Source organism: Trichosurus vulpecula, chromosome 2, assembly GCF_011100635.1.
Source record: "Trichosurus vulpecula isolate mTriVul1 chromosome 2, mTriVul1.pri, whole genome shotgun sequence".
NCBI lineage: Eukaryota > Metazoa > Chordata > Mammalia > Diprotodontia > Phalangeridae > Trichosurus > Trichosurus vulpecula.
In genome coordinates this window covers 181020910-181029494 of record NC_050574.1, presented here as the reverse complement: position 1 = coordinate 181029494, position 8585 = coordinate 181020910, and the positions used below count along the sequence as shown (strand labels likewise).

General features: G+C 40.0%; 1 pseudogene; it reads left to right on the top strand.

The window, feature by feature from the left end:
- The first annotated feature begins 4557 nt into the window (after positions 1-4557).
- Positions 4558-6207, top strand: LOC118836867 (annotated as a pseudogene).
- Positions 6208-8585: the final 2378 nt, after the last annotated feature.

The following is an 8585-nucleotide window of genomic DNA, read 5'->3' as shown; positions in this document are numbered from 1 at the left end:
CAATGGGGGAGCCAGATCTTTAGTGCTTTCTAGAAGATAGAGTAGTGGAGGAAAAGACTTAAGATGAAGGGAAATTTGTTGCCTATGGAACAGGAATTTCAGAGGGCACAATGGAAAATATGGTTAGCATTTTGGTGGGACTTTGAGTTGGGAGGGTTGGAGCTGGGAATGTTGCAGTCTAGGGCTCTTGGGAACCCCTAAATTCAAGGGCAAAGGGCATAGGTCTGACTCTAAAGAATTTGACCACTCAAGCCTTCTTTCAGTCAGAGACGAGGTTTACTGTGTCACTAATAGGAACGGGAGATTTTAAGAATCTGCACAATTTAATGAGGGCAAGATGAATGCTTTTATACAGAAAGCCTGTGGGACAATCTGGATGGGTCTAAGGAGTGGCAAGTAGCCTGGGGTGGGGCCAGGTGAAGACAATGAGGGCCCCAAAGAAAAGGCAGTTAAAAGGACTACTGACTGGGATGAGCTGATTGCCTCAGGCAAATGCCAGAGATCTGGGGTCAGAGGCTTTGGTGTCCAGGTCCCAAAGACATGGTCTTTTCCTTCTAGGGGTCCATTCCTTTTCATAAATACCTTCCCCTTATAAATGCAGTAGGAAATGAAAGGTAGGGCCAAATGGAAGGGCCTTTACCTCTCCTTTTTGCACTGGAGGCTGGAGATCAGGCATACATAGCAGAAAGTGAAAGTCATATCCATCAGAGGGAGATGAAATATTACCTCCCATTTATACTATATATATATCTCATGTGTACTTAGCTGTTGTCTCCCTCTCCCCAATTAGAATGTGAACTTCTTGAAGGCAGTGACTAAGTATTTGGCCTTTTTTTTTGTCTCTCCAGAGCTTAGCCTAGTGCCTGACGTAGGTACTTAATCAATGCTTGTTTTTGTTGTTGTTGATAATGACAATGATGATGATAAAAATCAATCTCCAGAAACCTAAATTTGAGAAAATTAAAGGGGTTTATCTTTCTTTGTAATGTTGTCAGAAAACAAATAAACTCTAACATTTATAACTTCCTGCTAACATGGTGACAGTTCTATTAACCTTCTGTTGTCATGGGTGCTTTTATGTAGAATGATGACACTGATTTGATAGAGAAAAAATGATATACAATAATCCTATGGACTACCTCAACTTCATTAACATTGGTCCATTCATAAAATGACAGAACAATTAAGTTCAGTGACATTAGAAATCATCTATTCCAACTCCTTCCTGTGACAGATTAGGAAATTGAGGCCCATGGCATCTAAGTGAATATGTACAAGGTCATGTAGCTGATTAATAGAAGTGTTGGGGTTGGATCCCAGCTCTCGTAATATCTGGCCCATTGGTCATTTCATTACAGCACAATGCCTTCTCCACAATGTAGATTATTTTGGTGTCTTTCACTATATTTGAATACTAATAAGTAAGCATAAAACTTGACATCCATAAATTATTTTGAAATGAAGCTTTGTCAAATGATAGAATTTTAATATCTGCTGGTACCTTTCCAGCAATTATAATCAGTTATTATGCTTCTGGAACTGAAAGCAAGGTATTTCAGATTTTTAAAAATCTACATGTCTGGAATTCCTTGTCTTCCCTGTCCTACAAAGACCCATAAATGGCTCCATAGAATAGAGAGCATTTATTTTTGAAGGACCCAACATGACTTGGCAGTATAAAAACTATGGTTTTGTGCTATCTGTTTTAATATTTTTGCTGTGTGGATACTGTCATGGTCAATTGTTTAAAATATTTTAGATAATGATATACAATACTATTTTATGAGCATGGGGTGAATTTTGACAAACTGGGGTTGAACAAACTCTTCTCCATTTACTTCCACAAACATTAGGCCCTGCTATGTGCAGAGCAGTGTATTATATCCTGAGGGGAAGGGGACAAGGGGAGGGAATGCAGTTATGTAAGACACAGTCCAAAAATATGAATTAGTATGTGTCAGTAATGTCCTCAAATAATATGTCTTTCTAATTAAACAAATAATATGGGGTACTAAAGAAAAGTGCATGGTTATTTTTAGACATGGTAGCTATGCAAGGGAAAGAGAACCAATTGTTGCAGAACTTTTATTCAAATGAAATTTAGCCGTAAGCACATAAGTTTTTACTTTGTATCTGAAGTTCCTACCATATGTGATATAGCAAAATTCCCCATTTGACTTATGAGCATTTGTATTTACCTTCCTAATTTTTAAATATTTTCTGGAGGTAGCAAACATTCTATCTTCTCAGTGTAGGCTATTTTCATAAAGCATGTGTAACAACAATGCTACTTGCTGCTACTGTGGCTGTGTAAGACCAATAACACCAGCACACAGGAGGGCTGCTAGCCTTCCTGGTTCTTTGATCTGCTTTTCTAAGCAAAGCAACTTTAAGGGGTATACAATCTCATTTTAATTAAACATACATATATAATTCACTTAGTTCAGGGGGGAAAGTCAGCACCCTGAACTTCAGAGCAAATACAAACAGAAATTACAAAGAGAGACAATATAAACAGAGCACATAGCACAAATTAATAGAGAGGCTTCTAGCTGTCTGACCAGAGCTATACATACATAGTTACCAGAGAGAGAAGCACCAACATCCAGGTTTTCAAAGTTGGGGCAGGGGAGAGATCCTTAATGGCTAGCCAGAGTCTCCACAAGACACTCTTCCAATGAGTGAGCCCCTAAAGCAAAACCTCACCTCCCGAAGTTCTGAGAGCTCTTGATTCTTAATTCTTAATTCTGAGTTTAATGGCAATCATCTGGGTATATACACTCTTTTTCAGGGCCCTGGGGCTTCACACCTCTGAAGGGTTTCACAGCTCTCCTGACCTAATTAGCAAAAGGGTGTGGGCCTTCCTACAAACAAAAGCATTTGATTGCCTTAGTGCTGAGAAGCACTCCAAAAGAAAAAAGAATAGAAGGTACCACTTTGCTTGCCCTTACAGGATGTCAGAATTTCCCTTTACACTAATTTGACAATGAAGCTATGAAGATCTGACTTGGAAAGTCCACTTCTCTTTTTATAGAATAAAAAAATCAGAGCTTTACTTCAGCATCGAGAACAACCAGCAGAAGCTTGGGGAAAAAAAAAAAAAGGAATCTGGTCAGAAAGGTTTCGTTCAAAGTGGCAATGCTATATCCAGAGAGATTTAAGAGCTTTAGATAAATGTACTCTAACATAAATTTATCATGATAAGACAGTTTGCCCAGCCATGAAGATTACTTGTTGGCCTGTCAAAATGCTAGGGGCCAACTTTGGCCCCTTCTTTACTCCTTTGACTGATAGGTCTTTGGTTCCTTGTGGAATGGTTCATAGTGCAGTGGGTGGAGAATTCACTAATACAATCAGTCAGTAAGTGGATAAATATTAATTATACGCCTACTATGTGCCAGACACTGTGTTAAGCACTAGGGTTATAAAAAGCAGCAAATTACAGTCCTTGATCTCAAGAAGCTCACAATACAATGGGGAGTGCAGTCAGTCCTGTGTTCCAGCCAGGCCAGTCTCTTCCCTGTCTCCTGAATACATGTTGTATATTCCTAATTCTAAGGCTTCTCTTATAATAATTCATATTTATCCTTCTCTGACAACTCTACTTGTCCAAATCACACCCATTCTTCATGTCTAGAACATCTTTAAGTTTTCATGTCTAGAATATCCTCAGGAAACACTGCTACAAGCAGTACAATGAAGCTCCACATTTATATTATCACAATTTACATTTTTCAGGCTCATACATGCAGTCTGATCCAAAGATTGGTCCTGTGGTGACAGAAAAGGATGGATTGAGGAAAAGGATTGAACTGAATATGAGGAGGGGAGAGGAGAAAATGATGTCTTACTAGGAGAACCTGGCAGCCCTCTTCTACAACCACTTGGATACAACCCAATTTGTGCCCTGTAAAGAAAAATTTCACCTCATACTTGTACAGTATGAAATATTAACTGCTAATCAATTATACCTGTTCAGTAAGTATCAAGTAATATGAGAAAAGTCAGGAAAGCCTGCCACAAAAAGGCTCTCTTAGGGGTCCCTACTGACAGTGTTTGTGGCACAGAAAATTGACAAGGTAAAGTTTTCCATAGTAGTTAGTGGCAAGAGCTCTCAAGTATATTCACCAACAGGTAAATGGTCAAATGAGAGAGCTTTCAAAAGAAAAATTTCAAGCTATACATTACCACATTGAAATGTGCTCCAAATCACCAAGAAAAATACATGGTAAAGTAGTTCTGAGAATTTGCCTCATGGTCTGCAAATTGGCAAAGGTGGCCAAAAAAAAAAAATAGGAATAATCAATGTCAGAAGGGCTATGGGAAGACAGACACACTAATACTGTTGGTAAGGTGTGAACTGATACAATAGTTTGGGATATCAATTTGGAATTATGTAAGAAATGTGACTAAGTTGCATATACATTTTGACCTAGAGATCCTACTATTTGACATAATACCCGAGAAAAAATGGTAGTCCAATATATGCTGAAATATTCATAGTAGCACTGTTGGAGCAAACAACTAGAAATGAGCCAGGAGTCTATCAAGTGAAGAATGGCTGAAAAGATTATGCTCCCGGAAGATAATGAAGGTACAATAAGATATTATGTGTAGTATCCACTATATGACTATACCTTCAACTTGTCCTTGGATTGGCATATTTAGTTCCTGGCAGGGGGTGGAGCTACTATTGCCAGGTTCAAGGATTCTCTTTGGTTATACACTTCCATAGCATGCGCCCACACCAATGTTTTATGTTTTAGAACTCAGCCTGTTGGAAAAATTATGGTAACTACAAAACATTGCCTCTCCCCATAAATCTGAGGCAGACTCTCCAACAAATACATAGTCAACCAGAAGACACAAACTCAGAGTACATTGGAAGGGAGACTTCCAAGAGAATTATTGTCTCCACTATTTAAGGGACCTAACGTTCTTTCACTTTTCATGATATCTTCTCTTCCTTCTCATTGTACTCACTTGGGTGTATCATCTCTTCTGACTGAGTTGCTCAGCTGTGCTCCTTTTGTCTGTTCCTTCCCATGGTTTGACTCTCCCAAAAAGATCAACTTCTTATTCCATGGCTGTCTTCTTTTTCAATTAACAAAAAAATAGTTTTCCGTCCTTCCCTCTCCACTCATCACCACTGACAAAAAAGAAAAGAATAAGCTTTCCTGATTAGGCCGATGTTGCTGCCTAGGACGCCAGCATAGCAAGTACAAAGAGGCCGCTGTAGGCCGTCGTCGAGCTAGTTCGGGCCCTGGGAGTCCGCGGCCTCCGTTGGGGCCTCACTGGCGGGGAGCGGCGGGCGCCGCAGAACTCAAGAAGTGGTCTGGGGGGAAGATGGGGAGATGAGGGAGGCTTCGAGAGCGTGGAGACCTCTCTAGCCTCTGTCATCCTTCCGCGCTTGGGGACCCGCCAGCCCGACCCCACTCCCAGCCCTGTGCGTCCTTGTCTTCTCGGTTGCCGCCCTTTAAGTGCTCGGAGAAGCCCTAGTCCCCGCTCCGGGCCGTGCCAGCACCCCCTCCCCCCAACACCAAGCGACAAGCGCTTAGAGATCCTTCTGCTTCTTCGCGGGTCAGAGAGTCTACACCCGACACAACAAGGACCAGAAAGTCCGGCGCAAGGAGCCCAAGAGCCAAGACATTTACTTGTGGCTGCTCGTGAAGCTCTACCGGTTCCTGGCTCGCTTAACCAACCCGACTTTCAACAAGGTTGTCCTTAAAAGGCTGTTCATGAGCCGGACCAACTCCCCCCACCCCTTTATCCCCCCCATGCCCCTTCCGGCTTCCACCTCGCCCCACCCCCACCTCCACCCTACCCCCAGTCTCTCACTATCCGGAAAATGAAGCTGTCCGCCCGGGAAAACAAGACAGCCGTGGTGTTGGGACTGTGACAGATGATGCGAGGATCCAGGATGTCCCCAAGCTGAAGGTGTGTGCCCTTCGTTTTACTAGCAATGCCCGGAATCCCATCGTCAAGGCTGGTGGGAAGATCCTCATCTTTGACCAGCTGGCCATGAACTCACCCAAGGGCCCGGGCACTATCCTACTTTTTGTTCCCCGGAAGGGCCACGTGGCGTACAGGCATTTGGGGAAGGCACCTGGCACTCCTCACAGCCACCCCAAACCATATGTCAGATACAAGGGCCGAAAGTTCAAGCGTGCCAGGAGCCGCCTTGCCAGCCAAGGCTACGAAAACTAACTCCCTTTCTCCTTGTTATATTAAAGAATTTTGGATGAGAGAGAGAGACAGAGAGAGACAGAGACAGAGACAGAGAGACAGAGAGAGACAGAGACAGAGACAGAGAGAGACAGAGAGAGAGAGACAGAGACAGAGACAGAGAGACCTTGTGACAAATATGTATAGTCAAGCAAAACAAACTCCTAAATTAGCTATGTCCAAAAAAATATATGCTTCATTCTGCATCTTGAATCCATCACTTCTTTGTCAAGAAGTAGGTAGCATGCTTCATCAAGCTATCTACATTCAACCTCTGGAGTTATGGCTTGTCATTGCATTGATCATAGCTCATATGGCTTTCGAGGTTTGTTTGTTTTTTTAATTTTTATAGTGCAGTTGTCATTGTGCAATTTGTTCTCCTGGTTCTATTTACTTTTATCTGCATTGGTTCATACGGGTCTTCCCAGGTTTCTCTGAAACAGTTTTGTTTCTTACAACACAATAGCATTCCATTCTATTATAATTATAATTATATAATTACATGTGACATAATTTGTTCAGCCATTCCCCAACTGATGGGCAACCACTTAATTTCCAACACTTTGTCATTACAAAAAGATTTAAGTATTTTTGCACTTATAGGACCATTTTCTCTTTTTGTGACCCCTTTGGCAATACTACTAGGACAGCAATACTGTACAAAAATTTCATCCAGCAATACTGCTAGTATGGAAATACTAGTAATATTGGTATAAAAATACTAGTAATACCAGTATTAGTAACAGTAGTATTGTTGGATGAAAGGACATTCATTATTTAGTAACTTTGGGGGCATAATTTGAAATTACTTTCCATAAGGGCTGGACTAACTGTATCAACATGGCTCCCAAAATTTGTCATTTACCTTTTTCATCAACTGTGTCAGTTTTATGAGTATGAGAGAACCTCAGAGTTGCTTTCAATTGAATTTCTTTAATTGTTAGTGATTTGGAATTTTCTATGTCTATAAATATCTTAGATTCTTCCCTTGAGATCTCCATATTCATATCCATTCACTATTTATCTGTTGAAATCAATTTGTCAATTGAATTTGAATCATTTCCTTGTATGTCTTAGAAATAAGATCTTTGTCAGAGAAACTTGCTGTAAATGTTTTTGCCAGTTCATTTTAATGACCATAATAGTAATAATGCTAACATTTATATGTGTCTGTCAGGTACTGTGCTAAGCACCTTAGAAATATTATCTTATTTGATTCTTACAACAGCCCTGGGAGATAGGTGCTATTATTATCACAATTTCACAGTTGAGAAAACTGAGGCAAACAGAAGGTAAGTGAAATGCCCAGGGTCACTCAGATAGTAAATATCTGAGGCTGTATTCATATTGTGGGAATTCATACTTTTTAAAAGGACAACAAAGCAAAGACACATCTTTATGAATTTAACACATTAATACTTCATCCTGTTATCTTCCCCTTACTTTTTATGATTACATTATTTGGGCTGGGCAGGAAATCATGTAGTTCAAGGGCCTATTTCTTTTCTACTGGCCCCATCGCCTAAATCGGAGGTGGGGAACCTGGGGTCTCAAGGCCACATGTGTCCTTCTAGGTCCTCGAGTGTGTTCTTTTGACTGAATCCAAGTTTTACAGAACAAATCCTTTTATTAAGGGGATTTGTTCTGTAAATTTTGGATTCAGTCAAAAGAACACACTTGAGGACCTAGAGGGCCACATGTGGCCTTGAGGCCACAGGTCCCCCACCCCTGCAAGATATACGTAAGCAATTTAGAAAAACATGGGAAAATAAATATAAACTGCAATGGAAGAAAAGAAGCAAAACTTTGAACAGTATTTGCAATGATGACATAAATGTAAATAAAAAGATGATTGACAGAAAGCCAAATAACTGAATAACTAAAAAATCAGTATAGGTCCTGAGAAGCAGGACCTTCTTCCTTCCTCATCACAAAGAGGCCAAGGATTACTAAGGCAAAATGTTGCATGCCCTGTTATAGATAGTCATTGCATTAGACATTTGCTTAATTATTTTTTCTTTGTCACAAAAGAAGGCTCAGTCTAGAGAGGTGGAAAAAATGACTGTGATGTAAGAAAAAACCACATCTGTAAAATGTATTTAAATTTTTTAATGTATTTAAATTTTTAAAAATAAATAAAAAACATGGAGAATAGGAGAAGTGCTACAAACAAAAGACTGGATAAATATCAGTTTTCAAAAAGGATAAGGTAAATTCTTGAAATTATGGGACAGTGAATTTGACTTATAAATTCTGCAGTGCATTATTAAAATATAATTTTAAGCACATAGAAAACAAAGTAGTCATCCCTACAAGAACAAATCATGATGGATTAACTTCATTTTCTTTTTTGATAGGGC